Here is a 13,457-nt window from a genome sequence, read left to right on the forward strand (position 1 = left end):
CTCATGCAACCCGCTCTCAGTGGATGAAATCCTTTCAATCACCGTACTCATTAACGCACGGTGATCTTCTGAGATAGACGCCCGCCCGAGCAGATCCTTCAGCTCCTCCGACCGTACACCAGTGGGTGCTGAACTTTCTAGCCCCGCCGGACTCGTGGAAACCCTCCGCGATGACACCTCAGGGTCGTCCACCCCGCCTGACGGTGTGGCAGATGGAGGCTTTTCGCTCTCCATCATCTCCGGGCGAAGATCCCCGAGGATGAGCTCTGCTGAGAAGGGCTGAGATCCGAACTGCAAAGTAATAACTTCGTTTATCTTCAGAAATAAAAACAAGGATTTCCCTTATTACAAAACTCCCCTTTCCACTTACGGCTCGCTAGAGGGCTGATTTCCTTGGGGAAATAGTGTGGCCGGGGCCCCTCCCGGCGCAGGACCCTCTCGTGAAGATTTCTTCCCCCGCTTTGAGGCCTTGGCCTCCGGATCTTTAGAAGCGGTCCTCTTCTCCCCCTGGAGGGAGGGATTCTCGATCCCCCCTTTCTTGAGAGCCTCCTTAGCGGAGGCGGTAGTTTTCCTGTTCCCCCCTTCACCCTCTTCCGAAGGCGCAGCCTCTAGCATCTTGGTTAACACAGGATCCGGCGTGGTCTCAGGGAGGGGGGCCGGACACCTTATTAGTTTTACTTTTGCTATCCATTCCTGTTCAAGGGACAACTCTTTAAAGGGCAAGTTTATGATAAATGTACGGATAGCATGTCCGGGCACAAGACTACTTACTTGAGTATCCGGGCGATTGCAGCTCAGACCTGCGTCCTCGGTCAAGTCCGGACGCATCTCTTGTGATCCGAAGAACATTTTATACATCTCCATGGGCGTCGCACCCATGAAGTGTTGGAGAGCTCGTGGTCCCTCCGGATTGAATTCCCACAGGCGGAGGGGGCGATGTTTGCAGGGCAGAAGGCGCCGAATCAGCATGACCTGTGCCACTACAACCAGATTGATCTCCCTCTCTTGGAGGTCTCGAATACGGCCCTGCAACAGTGGTACATCCTTGGACGGCCCCCAGTCAAGCCCTTTGTTGACCCATGACGCCAGCCATTGTGGAGGGCCCGAGCGAAAGGCAGGCGGCGCCACCCATCTGGTGCCCCTGGGAGCGGTGATATAGAACCACTCATGTTGCCACAAACTAAGCTCCTCTTGAAAAAAGCCCTCGGGCCATGGAGCGTCAGCCCTCTTGCTTATAACTACCCTCCGCACTCTGCCTGCCGCCCCTCGATCATCTTCGGCTCCACGTTGAAGGTCTTGAGCCACAATCCGAAGTGAGGGGTAGTGCGGAGGAAGGCTTTGCATACAACAATGAACGATGAGATGTGGAGGATGGACTCCGGATCCAAGTCATGGAATTCCAGCCCATAATAAAGCATGAGCCCCCTCGCGAAGGGGTCCATCGGGAAGCCTAAACCCCGACGGAAGTGAGACACGAACACCACGCTCTCACTAGGCTCGGGAGTAGGAATGACTTGCCCTTGGGCGGGCAGCCTATGCGAAATTTTGCCGGTTAGATACCTGGCGTCTCTCGGCTTTAGAACATCTTCTTCCGTGACGGAAGAAGGCATCCACCAACCTTGTAGGTCGGAGCCGGACATTGTCGAAGGTCTGAAGCGCCTGAATCTGGAGCCTTGGGTGTTGGAACTCGGGGCAAGGGGCGGATTCGATTGAAGATTGAAGAAAAGGAACAGGCCTTGTTCTCGTTATAAAGGGGTTGAATACCAAGACTTGTCCCCGTGACCATTTGGGACTCGCCTTCGATGGAGGGGGCGTGCCAACGGGCGCGGTTGGGTTACCCACGTCCGTATTTATGAGAATCCCGGAATAAGGGGACACGATCTCTGCTTTGACAAGACGTGCCAAGGAAACCGCTTCGCTAAACGTGCTGAGGTGGAACAATAAAAACAATTTGAGTAAAGGCTTGGCCGTGGTGTGACGTCATGCCACGAAATACGTTAGCAGATTGAACTTGTGTAAATATTATTCTCTCTGCGGTGGTATATGGAATTTATTTTGTAGAGCCGGACACTATCCTGGTGTTCAAAATCTACTATGAATTATTCGGAGGAGGAACCCGCCTTGCAATGCCGAAAACATTATGCGCGCCGGACTCGTCGTCATTGAAGCCTGGTTCAGGGGCTACTGAGGGAGTCCTGGACTAGGGGGTGTCCGGATAGCCGAACTATCATCATTGGCCGGACTCCAAGACTATGAAGATACAAGATTGAAGACTTTGTCCCGTGTCCGGATGGGACTTTCCTTGGCGTGGAAGGCAAGCTTGGCGATACGGATATGTAGATCTCCTACCATTGTAACCGACTCTGTGTAACCCTAGCCCTCTCCGGTGTCTATATAAACCGGAGGGTTTTAGTCCATAGGACGAACAACAATCATACCATAGGCTAGCTTTTAGGGTTTAGCCTCCTTGATCTCGTGGTAGATCTACTCTTGTACTACCCATATCATCAATATTAATCAAGCAGGAGTAGGGTTTTACCTCCACCGAGAGGGCCCAAACCTGGGTAAAAACATCGTGTCCCTTGTCTCCTATTACCATCCGCCTAGACGCACAGTTCGGGACCCCCTACCCGAGATTCGCCGGTTTTGACACCGTCACTTAGGAACAACAGGTAATACATAATCATTGGGGGGAGCTTCATCATCACTATCATCAATAAGAGGTTCTTCAATATTTTCATTCCCCCTAACTCTAGCAAGTTGTTCATCAAGAAATTCACCTAATGGCTAAGTAGTATCAAGCACAGAAGTAGTTTCATCATGCATAGCAGAAGTGGCATCATCAATAACATGCAACATATCAGAATTCATAGCAGTAGCGGGTTTAGGTGTCGCAAGCCTACTAATAACGGAAGGAGAATCTAGTGCAAGGCTAGATGGCAGTTCCTTACCTCCCCTCGTAGTTGAGGGCAAAATCTTGGTTTTAGCGTCTTTCAAGTTATTCATAGTGATCAACAGATATAAATCCCAAGTGACTCAGAGAATAGAGCTATGCTCCCTGGCAACAACGCCAGAAATTAGTCTTGATAACCCATAAGTGTAGGGGATCGCAACAGCTTTCGAGGGTAAAGTATTCAACCCAAATTTATTGATTCGACACAAGGGGAGCCAAAGAATATTCTTGAGTATTAGCAGTTGAGTTGTCAATTCAACCACACCTGGATAACTTAGTATCTGCAGCAAAGTATTTAGTAGCAAAAGTGGTATGATAATAAAGGTAACTGTAGCAACAGTAAAGATAAATGTTTTTGGGTTTTTGTAGTAGTTGTAACAGTAGCAACAGAAAAGTAAATAAACAAAGAATAATATATGAAAATCTTGTAGGCAATGGATCAGTGATGGATAATTATGCCGGATGTGATTCCTCATGCAATAGTTATAACATAGGGTGATATAGAACTAGCTCGAGTTCATCAATGTAATGTAGGCATGTATTCCGTAAATAGTCACACGTGCTTATGGAAAAGAACTTGCATGACATCTTTTGTCCTACCCTCTCGTTGCAGCGGGGTCCTAGCGGAAACTAAGGGATATTAAGGCCTCCTTTTAATAGAGAACTGGAACAAAGCATTAGCACATAGTGAATACATGAACTCCTCAAACTACGGTCATCACCGAGAAGTATCCCGATTATTGTCACTTCGGGGTTGTCGGATTATAACACATAATAGGTGACTATAGACTTGCAAGATAGGATCAAGAACACACATATATTCATGAAAACATAATAGGTTCAGATCTGAAATCATGGCACTCGGGCCCTAGTGACAAGCATTAAGCATAGCAAAGTCATAGCAACATCAATCTCAGAACATAGTGGATACTAGGGATCAAACCCTAACAAAACTAACTTGATTACATGGTAAATCTCATCCAACCCATCACTGTCCAGCAAGCCTACGATGGAATTACTCACGCACGGCGGTGAGCATCATGAAATTGGTGATGGAGGATGGTTGATGATGACGACGACGACGAATCCCCCTCTCCGGAGCCCCGAACGGACTCCAGATCAGCCCTCCCGAGAGAGATTAGGCCTTGGCGGCGGCTTCGTGTCGTAAAACGTGATTAAACTTTCTCTCTGATTTTTTCTCCCCGAACGTGAATATATGGAGTTGGAGTTGACGTCGGTGGAGGTCCAGGGGGCCACGAGATAGGAGGCCGCGCCCTAGGGGGGCGCCCCCTGTCTCGTGGACAGGCTGTGGGCCCCTGACATTAATTCTTTCGCCAAAAATTCTTATTAATTCCAAAAAGTGCCTCCATGGATTTCTAGGACATTCCGAGAACTTTTCTTTTCTACACATAAAACAACATCATGGTAGTTCTGCTGAAAACAGCGTCAGTCCGGGTTAGTTTCACTCAAATCATGCAAGTTAGAGTTCAAAACAAGGGCAAAAGTGTTTGGAAAAGTAGATACGTTGGAGATGTATCACTATGTCAGATAGACAATGATAATAGTGAACTCCTATTTTAACTGAGACAATGGGCATGCCAACAACATGATAATAGTGAACATTGAAGAAATTGTGGATCACATGGTCTTTACGTGCTAGTTCAGCAAGAGATGTTGGGAAACACTGCATGTCCAGTGGTCGGGCTTCGTTGACAGGTTGAATGCTTTACAAAATACACGAACTACCTGGCCTAACCCTTTCTTCATGGAAGTTTTCCTGACGGCTGCCTGGAGTTTGTGGAAAGAAAGAAACAACAAGCACTTTAGAGGGATTCATCCCACTTTTGGGTCTTGGCGTGCATGTTTCAAAGAAGATTTTGGGCTGCTACAACATAGGATCAAATCTGCCCGCAGGGCGGCCTTCCTCACTTACTGGGCCGCACTTTGACCTGAAACAGCGGGCTAGCTTTGCTTTTTATAGTTTTCCTCTCTTGTAAACAAGGTTCTAAGTACATAGCGTTCAGTAGGTGTGAAATTTTCCACACCCCCTCTGGTGGAGAGGCCAGGGGGTGGCTGCCCTTGAGTTTTTAACCTTGTATGTCTATGTAAACACCCCATTTACATAGATATATGAAAAACAGTAGGAGTTCTCTCCTACTGTCAATTCCATCAAAAAAAACATGTCTATGTTTATCTTTTTTATCAGGTTTGGCAATTCTAGCAGCTTCTTTACAGAAGTAAATAACATGCCCATCCATATCTTCTTCCAAGAGATCTTTAAACATAGCAATATTAGGTTCCACTTTAATTTGTTCATCATGTTTAGGTGTTCTAATATAGCTTTTGTTAACCACAGTTGAAACTTTAGCATGTTCCTTTATCGTAACAGGGAAAGGTGGTTTCTCAATATAAGTAGAAGGAACAACTGGATCAACATTGTAAAGTATAGTTTCTTCTTTAACTAGTATCGGTTCTTTCATTTCTTCTTTAATAGGTGGGTGATATTTAAACCACTTCTCTTTAGGGAGATCAACATGAGTAGCAAAGTTTTCACAAAAGGAGGCTACTATCTTAGAGTCAAGTCCATATTTAGTGCTAAACTTTTGAAAAGCATCGATATCCATAAAAGATTTAACATAATCATACTTAAGTTTAATACCTGACTCTTTACCTTCCTCGAGTTCCCAATATTCATAGTTGTGTTTAATTATTTCCAAAAGATCCCACCGGAATCCAATAGTCTTCGTCATAAAAGAGCCAGCACAAGAAGTATCGAGCATGGTTTGATCATTACGAGAAAGCCGAGAATAAAAGTTCTGGATAATAATTTCTCTTGAGAGCTCATGATTGGGGCATGAATGTAACATTGAATTCACCCTCCCCCAAGCTAGAGCGATACTTTCTCCTTCACGAGGCCAAATATATATATATAATTCCGATCACGATGAACTTGATGCATAGGATAATTTTTTTGATAGAACTCCAATTTCAAACAATTCCAATTCCAAGATCCTATATCATCGCACAGCCTATACCATGCCAATGCTTTTACCTTCAACGTTAAAGGGGAAACCTTTTTCATAACTTCATCTCCGAGTAAACCTGCAAGCTTGAACAATCCACAAATTTGTTCTACATATATCAAGTGCATATCAGGATGTTTGGTTCCATCTCCTGCATAAGGATTAGCTAGCAGTTGTTCTATCATACCTGAAGGAATTTCATATTCAATATTTTCAGTAGGTGCATTAGGTTGAGGGTTAGCTAATTGTGGTTCCGGTCGAGGTGAAGATACCCCCAAAAAACCCTCAAAGGATTGTTTTCCATAGTAACAAGTGACAATAAATGTCAGCACACTATATAAATGTTTCCTTACCAAATTCCACTTACCAAAGGTGCTTCACTGCCCGGCAACGGCGCCAGAAAATAGCCTTGATAACCCAAAAGTATAGGGGATCAATTGTAGCTCTTTTCGATAAGTAAGAGTGTCGAACCCAACAAGGAGGAGAAGGAAATTACAAGTGGTTTTCAGCATGGTAATGTCTGCAAGTGCTGAAATTGTGAGTAACAGAGTAATTTGATAGCAAGATAATTTGTAACAGACAAGTAACAATAGTAGTAACAAAAGTGCAGCAAGATAGACCAATCCTTTTGAGGCAAAGGACAGGCCAAAACAGTCTCTTATGATAAGCAAAGTGTTCTTGAGGGTACACGGGATTTTCATCTAGTCACTTTCACCATGTTGGTTTGATCCGTGTTCGCTACTTTGATAGTTTGATATGTGGGTGGACCGCTGCTTAGGTACTATTATTATTTCAACAAACCTCCTACTTATGATTAACCCTCCCGCAAGCATCCATTACTACGAAAAAAGTATTAAGAATAAATTCTAACCATAGCATTAAACTTTTGGATCCAATCGGTCCCTTACAGAATAGCGCATAAACTGGGGTTTAAGCTTCTGTCACTCTCGCAACCCATCATCTAATTCTACTCCACAATGCATTCCCTTAGGCTCAAATATGGTGAAGTGTCATGTAGTCAATGCTCACATGACACCACTAAGGGAATCACTACATCCTATTAAAATATCGAACGCATATCAAGTTCACATGATTACTTGCAGCATGATTTCTCTCGTGAACTCAGGAACAAAAGTAACTACTCACAAATGAAAAACATGCTCAAGATCATAGGGGTATTAAATAGCATATTGGATCTCAACATACAATCTTCCACCAAATAAACCATATAGTAATCAACTACAAGATGTAATCAACGCTACTAGTCACCCACAAGCACCAATCTATAGTTTTGGTAACAAGATTGAACACAAGAGATGAACTAGGGTTTGAGATGAGATGGTGTTGTTGAAGATGTTGATGGAGATTTCCCTCCCCAAGATGGGAGAGTTGTTGGTGATGATGATGACGATGAATTCCCCCTCTGGGAGGGAAGTTCCCCTGGCGGAATCACTCTGCCAGAGGGCAAAAGTGTTCCTGCCCAAGTTCCGCCTCGAGACGGCGGCGCTCCGTCCCGAAAGTCCTCCCCTTATTTTTTCTAGGTCAAAATGACTTATATACCAAAATATGGGCACCGGAGGTGGGCCTGGGTGAGCACAACCCACCAGGGCGCGCCTGGGCTCCTTGGCGCACCCACCTGGTGGGCCCCCTTCGGTAGTTATTTGCTCCAATATGCATCATATATTTGATAAAAAAATCTCTGTGAAGTTGTGCAGAATAGGTGGCCTGACGTAGCTTTTCCAGGTGCAGATTTCCAGCTACCGGAATTCTCCCTCTTTATGTATACCTTGCATATTATGAGAGAAAAGGCATTAGAATTACTCCAAAAAGAATTATTAATGAAAAAAACATCATAAATAACAGTAAGAAAACATGATGGAAAATGGACGTATCACGCCACATAATCGGATGTCACAGCCCTACCTCAGCCCCTGTTGTCTTTGCTTGATTAGCATGTCATCATGTTTAAATTTCAAATGAATTTGAATTGGGGATGTTCAAACCCTAACACTAAATTAATTCAAATAGGGTGAAATAAATCTATTTCAATAAACCCAAAATGTCTCTAAGAAAAGTTCATGATTTCTGATTAAGGTGGAAACCTCTGGCAAAAATGATGAATATAGTTTTAGGTCATCTCTGGAATTTTGAATTAACACAAAAGTATTTGAATTGGGGCCATTTAAATGCTATATATATTTTAAATGGTCCAAATATTCTGAAGTTATTTGTGGAGCTCTGGAATAACTCAGTTAACCTCAATAATTTTCATAATTTACTAAAGTGATTTAGTGTCTACACTAAATCAAAACAGAGAAACAAAATAGAAAACAAAAAAAAGAGAAAGCGTTTACGTGGCCTTACCTGAAGCCGGCCCAGCTGGCAGCCCAGCCAACTGGCCTAGCCCGCCTCCCCGGCTCCCTGTAGTCTTCCACCCCGCGCCAATAGGCAGAGCGCGTGGTCTCCGCGCCCGGCCATCTCCTCCCTCCCTGCCTGCCTGGCTCCCCCTCGACGCGCCTAGACGACGACACGGAGACGCCCAAACTACCCCGATTCTCTCCCTCTTGTTGACGTCCTCTTCTTCCCTCTGTCTCTCTCTCTCACGCATGACCGAGAGCCGCCGTCGCCGCCGTCCACTGCCACCGGCCCTCCCTCCCCCATCCAGTGTGTCCAAGTGAACTGGCACGGCTCCTTCTTCCTCCTCAACGAGCCACACAAGCTGCGCTTCACCGCAACATCGCCAACTCCGCCGTCTTCTACCTCGGGTGCCAGCGATCCCCACCGCCAATTTGCTGCCAACAGGGCTGGCCTGCTCCTCCAAACCGCAGTGAGCTCCGCCCCCTTTCCTCTAACCCCGCGCTTGACCTCTAACCGCCGCTATGTGAATCTGAGCTCCAGCCATCACCATGGTCGACGAGCTCGATGCTCCCGAGCTCCTCTGCTTGAACGCGTTCCATCACCATGTTCCTCGTGCACCGTAGATGCTCTCCCGCCTCTTCTTTTGCTCAGAAACATGCCCCAGCGCCATCGCCTGCAGCCACCATAGCACTTCCGCTGCATAGTTCGTCGCCGACCACGTTCCAGCGATCCCCCCCCCCGCGTGTCCAACTCCACTGCTCCTTGATGCGGCGGAGCAAAGGCTATGCCCTGGTGCCCTCAGTGCGCAAAGCCGACGCCTCTAGCGCAAGTCCGGCGAGCCCCCACAGTGTCCTGTGGTCGCAACCAACTGGTCTCCAATGTGATGACGTGGCACCATCATTAGTGACTAATTACCCAACTTAATTACCCCCTGACCCACTTACACATGGGACCCACGCCCTTAATTAACCGTAATTTAATTCCTGTTTGGTTTTAATTAATCACAGTGGCCCATAGGACAACAACGTTTCAACGGTTACATGCTGCGGTAGCTGAACCCCTTTCCTCTGCATGACCTCTCTTTGCCACAGTAAATAGTTGAAACCCACTATCATGAGTAGGAGTTGTTTGAGCCATGATGTGCCTACTCATTCATGCTTTGCTTGTTATGCCTGCTATGCTTAGAGTTGTGTCAGGTCTGATTCATTTGGGATGGATTGGAATGGTGATGAACATGTCCTACTATTGAGGGCTAAGTGTGTGAACACGATTTGGTAAAGGTAGTAATGATAGGCCATGTAGGAGTACATGGTGAGTTGTCTCATTGAAGCCGTCCTCAGGAACTGAGTTCTGTGTTTGTGATCCAAGACAGTTACTACCACACATTGGGATCCTTAATTGACTCTCTTGACTTATTAGCTGCCTTGAACTCTCTATCCAGGAGTTGCAAGTAGTTTCTGGTGTTTGTAGTATGCAGGAGGCCGTGCACAACGCTGACCCTATAGGGAGGCTGTGATGTAGTAGGCACGTGGCACGGTGTACCGGGGCACTCGTTTGGTTAGCTCAAGGACCCTGCACACATCGTTTGGGGCCGTAGTGGAAACCTTGGCCGGATCTCCTTGCGGATGGAACCTGAATAAGTAATAAACCTGGACTAGAGACTTGTGTGGTTAGTCAGGTCATGGCCAACATCCTCGCTAGGTTTCCGCTTGAAGGTTGCCAAGTACATGTTGTGTAAACGGCGATAAGTAGTGAGTGTGTGTGTGTGTGAAGAAGTACACCCCTGCAGGGTTATAAATGATCTATTTGAATAGCCGCGTCCACGGATATGGACTACTTGGAACACTTACATTGTTCATTGATAACTTGAAGTGGATACTCTAAAATGCGCAAGATAAGCATGAGTGCTATGGATGGCCTTCTGTAGGGAGACGATAGCGGATCCATAGTGGTGTATTGATATGGTGAATATGTGGACTCGGATGCGCTTTCCACCTCAAAGAAAATGCTGGTAGACGTAGTATAGGTTAGCCACTGAGTCAAAGCTGGCTTGCTGCAGTTAAACTCCACAAACCACTTGTTGATACTGATGCATAAGTAGTTAATTTTGATGTAAGTCTTGCTGGGTACATTTGTACTCACATTTGCTTAATTTATGTTTTTGCAGACAGACTTCAGTCTCACTAGTAGTTCCACGTGGTCTTCGACAATTAGCTTGGGAATACCAGACAGAGGTCTGGTTCCTTTGGAGGGTCTTGTAGATAGGCAGGATTCGTAGCCTTCTTTCTTTTTAGATGTCTGTACTCAAACCTGTTTATGCTTCCACATGTGCTTGTTGCTTGTGTGATTTGAATGCTGGGTCATGAGACCCATGTTTGTAATATCTGGCTCCTCGGAGCCTATTGAATAAATACTTGCAGTTGTAGAGTTTTTTTGTGATACACATATCGAGCATATTGTGTGTATGTTATTGAAATGCTTGGTATGTGTGGGATCCGACACCTAGTTGCTTATTCTTGGTAGCCTTCCTTATGGGGAAATGTCTACTAGTGCTTCCACTGAGCCATGGTAGTTCTCTACTGCTCCAGAACACTTAGGTTAGCTGGCATGTGTCCTTCTTTTTCTCCTGTGTGTGTCCCTTCGGGGAAATGTCACGCGTTGTTCCTTTAAGTCCTTGTAGCTTGCTACGACTTGGGTTCATATGTTGATAACCGACACATTCATTGTTGGGTTACGTATGCCTGTCCCTGTAAGTTTGTGCCACCTTGGGTTTACGACTAGTCATGTCGGCTTGGGTTCTTTGTCACATGGATGCTAGCGACACAATTATATACATGACGCAAAAGGCGCAAACAGTCCCGTCCAAGGTAAGGCTGCAGCTGTGGGAATACCGTGCGTGAGGCCGCAAAGTGATATGATGTGTTACCTGCTAGATCAATGTGACTTAGGATCAGGGTCCTAACAACTTTAGTATCAGATCCTGACTGCCTGTAGGATTACCAAGCGAAACTGGTCAAAGTCGAGTCCAGAAACGCTTTAGTTATATAAGGGAATTCATTGTGGAAGGGAACGTAAGGCTCTTTTTACTCCTTTACCTTATGTCCTTTTGATCTAGGTCATCCTCTTCTCTTCTACGGGGATTAAGAACTAGGCCTTCTCTTCATCTATCAGGATGACGAGTTATTATGTTGGAGACTTATAGGAAAGTTGTAATCTTCCTGGATCAGTGCTTCCATAAGAATCCATTTGTTATGTTGTCAGTTGTCTTACAGGTTGCCTCATATTCATGCTGGTACAACTGTTATGCTGTCCGAGTCATCCCAAATTTCTAAATAATCTGATGCATTTTCAAAACAAATCTTCTAGTCCCGATGTCCTTTTAGGCCAGATTAGCCACACTATTTGCCGAGTTGAGGTGCTCCATTTCCTCGACATATATGTTGGAGCTATTATTATGACCCTAGGCATCTTAGATAATCACCTAATAAACTAGCCATGTTTTATGTTTCCGGTGTGAAGACTCTGGCCACCATTTTTGAAGGCATCTCATGATGTTATCTAGTTAGTAGGTATTCTATTTTTGTGTTCTTGAACCCAAGATCCACTATACTTACTTCCTGTTGATAGTGTTTACTCGCTCCTTTAGGATATGAGTAACCTTGTGATAGTCTTCAAGGTCCGTGGTATATTGTTCTTCCAATACCATGAACCAAAATATCACAATAAGAGTGCTCTTGATGAGTTCTCCATTCGATAATTGTGACTCTGCCAGTCCTTCCTCTTCTGCATGGGTTATTCGGAAGAAAATATGTTGAAGATTTTTTGACATGCTAATCTATGCATCCACAACTTAGAAAATCATATGTTCCTTTGAGTTGTCCCCTTTAGTTGTTTTCTGACCTTCGTCTGTCAATTGATAGTCAAGAGTATGTGTGCAATCTTGTTCATCGATGCCTATTATTCTTGTAGTCTGTCAAGTTCTTCTATTTAAGAGTGACTAGGAGAAACAAACTCCAGTACCTCATCTGTATGCCAATCTAGCTTTTGTTCTATTCTACCTTGGAGTGTCACCCTTTTTATGTCAGGGATATCATGACAATTGCACTAGCTCTTATGAATTGTTGTTGCAGTGATACTTCTCGCCATAATTATTCATTCCTCGGTCCCGTGTTGTCGCAGTCGGAATGCCGACAAGTGAATTATGATGTGTGAAATCAATACCCCTAGCAACCGTGTTGCTTGGTAGTTAAAGGACAATAATTTCATTCTTAGCATGTTGGTTATTGAATCATCATTCTAAGATAGATTTTGCTACCTAGTCCATTTTCCTAGTGCACTCTTCGATCAGTGAGTTTGGATTATGTTAATTCCTTGCTCTTTCGATCATATCATCTTGCCCTGAAAAGCAAGATTATTCTTATCGGGACCCTGATCCTAATTCACAACGATCTAGCATGTAACACATCATATCACTTTGCGGCCTCATGCATGGTATCCCCATGGGTGCCACCTTACCTGGCCCAGGACTGTTTGCGCATTTTGGCTCACGTATATGATAGTGTCGCTAGCATCCATATGATAGAGAACCCGGGCAGATGACTAGTCGTAAACCCAAGGTGGCACTAACTTACAGGGACAGGCATACATGACCCAGCAACGAACGTGTCGATCATCAACGTATGAACCCAAGTCGTAGCAAGCTACAAGGACTTAGAGGAACAACGCCTGACATTTCCCCGAAGGGACAGACACAAGAACGAAGAAGGACACATGCCGGCCAGCCTAAGTGTTCCGGAGCAGTAGCAACCTACCATGGCTCAGTGGAAGCAATAGGAGACATTTCCCCATAAGAGAGGCTACCAAGAATAAACAACTAGGTTGTCATATCCCACACATACCAAGCATTTCAAAATCATACACACAATATGCTCGATATGTGCAAATACAGCATGGAATTACAACAAAACTCTACAACTCAAAGTATTTATTCAGAAGGCTCTAAAGAGTCATACATGGTAAGAATTACAATCATGGGTCACATGACCCAACATACAGAGCATACAAGTAGTGGAAGCATAACATGTCTGAGTACAGACAACTACAAATGAAAAAAGCCGAGAAGC

This window comes from Triticum dicoccoides, chromosome 1B (genome assembly GCF_002162155.2).
Source record: "Triticum dicoccoides isolate Atlit2015 ecotype Zavitan chromosome 1B, WEW_v2.0, whole genome shotgun sequence".
In the NCBI taxonomy this organism is placed as follows: domain Eukaryota; kingdom Viridiplantae; phylum Streptophyta; class Magnoliopsida; order Poales; family Poaceae; genus Triticum; species Triticum dicoccoides.